Genomic DNA, 5147 nt, shown 5'->3' with positions numbered 1-5147 from the left:
GAGGGAGGTGCGCGGCGGAGGGCGGGGCCACCGGCAGGGGGCCTGGCGAAGGCCACTGATTTCCTACTGCATACAACAGCCCACTTTACCTAAAGCAGAAATTAAAGCCAGGAGGCGCCATCCTTTGTGGGCCCCTGAAAAATACAAAACGAGGTTTGGAAACAGTTCAAAGGTGCTTGGGTTGACCAGTAGCAATTTTTATTTCCCGCCCCCCTGCACACGCGAAAGCGCTCGCGCTGCCATTGGCTCGGACTTGGGGTGAGTCCGGAACTTGTGCGCAGGGGAACTTTGGCTCTGAGCTCCCAAGTTGCGCTAGGCACATCCTTGCGGTGCGGTTTCCTGGCGGCGCACATCCTTGCGGCGCGGTTTCTCTTGCCTTGCTTGCAGCGTTGTGTCAGGAGCTGCAGACAGCCATGGCCCCACTGGCCTGGCGCCGAGGGACCCTGGAGCGGCGTCTGACGGAGGTCCCCAAAGCCACCGGCTGGCCCCAGTGCATCCTCACATAAGTGCGCAGATCCCGGGCTTGGGGTGCGACGGCGGTCTCACGTGGAAGCGGATTGCAGACCCCTGGCAAATTGTGGAGCTGGGGGAAGGTAAGAGGAAATGTAAATCACTTTCCCCCACATTTCAGGGTTTATACTTTCCTAGGCTATCAAAATTTTTAAAATTGTTAAAATTTTTACCGTATGGATCTCTCAGTTGAATGTTATTGAAATCAACCTGACCTCAGCTATTAACGCCTAGAAGCTCCCCTTGAGGCTTATTACGGCCGCCATCCCCCTACACACAAACTGTGTTGGTTTCTTCTTCTGCCTATGTGCTCCTAAAGCACTCAGTGTTTACCTGTCATCATACGTTATTGAAAGTACAAACTGTCACTTGTCTACCCACCCCAACTAAGCTTCTTGAGAATTAGAACTTTCATGCCTCTTTCCAGCACAAGCGTTTTATGCCTATTTTGTTGAAGAACTTCAAATATGATCTATAAAATTATAACTCATTTATATTTCAAACTCCAACTTCTCCCTTGAGTTCCCGGCTCTTAGCAACTACAGACTGAGCTTAGTTGGAATTCAGTAGCGCGCAACTGGGATATCCGCACTGTACGGCTTTTAACGATTTTTTTAATTTTGGTACTCTCAGCATCGCAAATGCACTGTGTCCAAAATAGAGTAGAATGTTGTTTCTATCCACCTATACTGCCATCCTCTGAAGTCCTTTCCCTATGCTCCACCACTCAAGCCTTGCCTATCACAGTAAATGGCAGTTCTGTCTTTCCAGTTGCTCACACATAAAACTAGGCTGCTGCTTTGATGACTTCATTTTTCTCTATTCTGTATCTAATTCCTTAGCAATCCTGTCAGTTATACCTCCAAACTGTACTCAGCATATTCACTGCTCTAACTCCAGCTTAAATCACCATCATCCTTTGCCTGGAATTCTGCATCAACCTTCTAATCACTCTACTTTCTTCCTCCTCCTTCCTCCCTTTCTTTTTCCTTAGTGTAAATCATCATTTCATCCTTCGGCTTAAAATCTCATGTTTTCTTATTACACTTAAAATGGCGAACTCTTACCCTTGAGCCCCGCAGAATTTGGCTCCCATCAGACTCTCCAACTTCACCTTCTGCCTCCTTCACACTCTAGCCATGCTCACTTTTTTATTCCTCAGGCTTACCAAGCTCAATTGCATCTTAGAGAATTTGTTCTTGCTGTTTCTTCTGCCTGGAATACATGTTTCCTGGTCTTTATAAGACTATCCTTATCTGTAGGTTTCACCTCAGATGTCATATCTAAGAGAGGTTTTCCTTGACTACTGTAGCCAAAGTAAATGTTGATCACTGAAGGAATAAGGGAATAAATGAATGGAGTGGTATATAATGTAGCAGAGTTGGTAATTTAAGGCTAATTCACTATATATCTCCAAGCAAATAGATTTGTAATGCTTTTCCTGCCTAAAATCTATACAGCTGATTCACAAATACTTGGTTGACAGGTTTCATATATCAGTGTGGCTCATCAGCTTATATGTTGCTGGGGCCAGAATCTATACTTACACTTCATTCAAATTTGATTTTATAAGAGTTTGGGTTTTTATTTTTCTTTTAATTAAGAGGGCTGTGAAATTATTACCTATAACTCTAAATCTCATTTAATTCCTCCCTATAGGATTCAAGATGGATTGGCATCAAAGTTCACTTCTTTAACAAAAGTGCTTTATGACTTTAATAAAATGTTAGAGAATGGTAGGATCTGTGGAAGCCCTTTACAAAAACTTGTGATAGAAAGTTTTGATGATGAGCAGACTTTGCAACAACTGGAATTGCAAAATGAACCAATTTTACAATGCTTCCAGAGTGCAGTTAGTGAAACAAAGATGAAGGTATCAGTCTTCTCTCAGAGAGTGAAAAACAGGAGGGTGAAGAGGATGGTTCAGAGACAGAGGCTGATGGCCAGGAGGACCTAGAAGATTTAGAGGAGGAGGAGGAAATGTCAGATATGGGTGGTGACAATCCTGAAGTGGGTGAGAGAGCTAAAAACTCAAGCAAATTCGATCTGAGGAAAAACCCAGTTTTCAGTGATGAGGATTCTGACCATGACTTTGATATCGACAAACTGGAACAGCAGAGCAAGGTGCAAAACAAAGGACATGGAAAACCAAGAGAAAAGTCCATAGTAGACAAGAAATTCTTCCAACTCTCTGAAAATGAGGCCGATTTAGAAAACAGGGAAAAAGAAGAGGAACAAAAAGATGATAATGATGATGAGGTGGAAGATACTGATTTTTTTGAAGATATTGATTCTGATGAAGATGAGGGGGGACTGTTTGGAAGTAAAACACTTAAGGTAAAGTTTTGAGAGAGGAGAGAGCACTTTCCTCCTCCTCCAATTAGCTTTTGTTCTGTTTTTCTAGGAGAGATGTAATTGTAGTCAGAAGATTTAGAGCTAAGAAATATTGTGCTCTATCTTATCAGTTATAAATGAATCTGTACTTCCATTCAGTTTATGTTCCAGTTGTTCTTACAATAGTTTTATGGTAGTGTTTTTAGTTGCCAATTTCACCTAATAACTATTTTTGGCTTGTAGTGTTATTAAGTTAGTAATGGAGACATATAGTATACATAAGTATATATACATGTGTTAATAAGGTATTTTTCTATTCCTAATAGTTTAAAAAGTCTTTTTATTTTAGTCAGGTAAAAGTTTCAGAAATGTGAAGTACAAAGTTTTTTTGATCCAGTCGAAAGTGATGAAGACATAGCAAGTGATCATGATGATGAGCTGGGTTCAAACAAGATGATGAAATTGTTGAAGAAGCAGCAGAAGAACTAAGCATTTCTGAAATGTGAGTATTTTGAACCATCCTTTACATTGTGAGCTGGAATTGCCCAATCATGTATTTGTACTTGTAGTTTTCACATGTTTGTTTTAAGAAGTTAGATTCTGTCATATCAGATACTCTCAAGATAGCCAGAGAAAAGTCTCTGGATTTAAAGGGATATTAGAGATCATTTAATTATGAAAAATGTTACTGACAGTAGCAATTAAACCTTTCTTGCAAGGAACTTTGATTTGGTTTTGTGCCCCAAAAATCCTGTTATTTTTGTGAGATAGGAGGTTTGCATTATAGATTGATGAACAATTTATTTTCTATATATTGGATGCTTTTTGTTCTGTTTCTTATATAGCATTTCACTTAAATGATACCTTCTGTTCCTTAATACCTGAATGGTTTTGGAAGTTCTGAGTATTTTGTTGCATTAGGCATATAAAAGAAGAACTCTATTAAGGGAAAAGATGTTTCTTTTTTTTTTTTTTTTTTTTTTTTTTGAGACGGAGTCTTGCTCTGTAGCCCGGGCTGGAGTGCAGTGGCCGGATCTCAGCTCACTGCAAGCTCCGCCTCCCGGGTTTAGGCCATTCTCCTGCCTCAGCCTCCGGAGTAGCTGGGACTACAGGCGCCCGCCACCTCGCCCGGCTAGTTTTTTTTTTGTATTTTTAGTAGAGACGGGGTTTCACGGTGTTAGCCAGGATGGTCTCGATCTCCTGACCTCATGATCCGCCCGTCTCGGCCTCCCAAAGTGCTGGGATTACAGGCTTGAGCCACCGCGCCCGGCCCGAAAAGATGTTTCCTTTTGTTTTTCTAATGGAAAGCAGTATAATATTTCTTTTTATAGGAGTTTTGGTATTGTAGGGATGAAGATGATGATCTGGAAGAAAGTGAAGACAGTAAACAATGTAAAGACAGCTTGAAAAGAGTGAACTTTGCTTTGCCGGATGATGAGGCAACTGAAGATGCAGGTGTTTTAAATGTAAAGAAAAATTCTGATGAAGTTAAATCCTCTTGTGAAAAAAAACAGGAAAAGGTAATAGGAATTTAAGGAATTTTTAATATGCTTGACATGATTGTGGAACTCACAGAATACTAACAAATCTTCCCTATTTTTCTTTTTCTTTTTTTTTTTTTTTGAGATGGACCAAGGACCAGTTTTTCTAACTTCAAATATTATGTGCAACATTAGCATCTATCTGCATAAAACTATCTGCATAAAACTTCAAATGCCTTATCCTCCAGGTTTCTTGATGACTTCCAATAATCATTTCCTTTATAATAGCTTATCACCACACAACTTTCTAGCTACCTCACCCATGGCAAATTCTAGACCTTATTATCAGTACTCATATCATTTCTAAAATCTCTATTTTAAACATGTATTTTTAAAAATCTCCAGTTATGACCTTTTCCGGTGGGTTCTTCTTTATAAAAGTTCTGGTTATTTTGAAGTCTCAAAGTGCTGGGATTACAGGCTTGAGCCACCGAGCCCAGCCTGTGGTTTCTATTTAACACACATAAAGTACTCAGCTGACTTTAGGATATGTAGTAAATATTCATTAAGTGTCAGTTGTGTCTGGAAGGCGCTTTCCCACCTTCAAGAAGCAATTCAAACTTCTTGTCCCCCTGCTCAGCTCTATTTGGCGTTTCTCCTTCTGGGCACCTAGAGCACTTTCACCTACATCTTATTTCACATCTCATGTTATAGTGATTTTTAAAATTATCACATGTCCTGGTCTCTGAAATCAAGAGAATATTCTTTTATATTTTATTATAATCTCAGTTTATTATAAAGGTGCCTGACACATAGTAGGCA

The 5147-nt window shown here is 40.1% G+C and overlaps 1 pseudogene; it reads left to right on the top strand.

The window, feature by feature from the left end:
* The first annotated feature begins 462 nt into the window (after positions 1-462).
* On the top strand, positions 463-4502 carry LOC107130200 (U3 small nucleolar ribonucleoprotein protein MPP10-like; annotated as a pseudogene).
* The last annotated feature ends 645 nt before the right edge of the window (positions 4503-5147 follow it).

This window comes from Macaca fascicularis, chromosome 7 (assembly GCF_037993035.2).
Source record: "Macaca fascicularis isolate 582-1 chromosome 7, T2T-MFA8v1.1".
Classification (NCBI taxonomy): Eukaryota; Metazoa; Chordata; class Mammalia; order Primates; family Cercopithecidae; genus Macaca; species Macaca fascicularis.
This window is presented reverse-complemented; position numbering and strand designations above follow the sequence as displayed.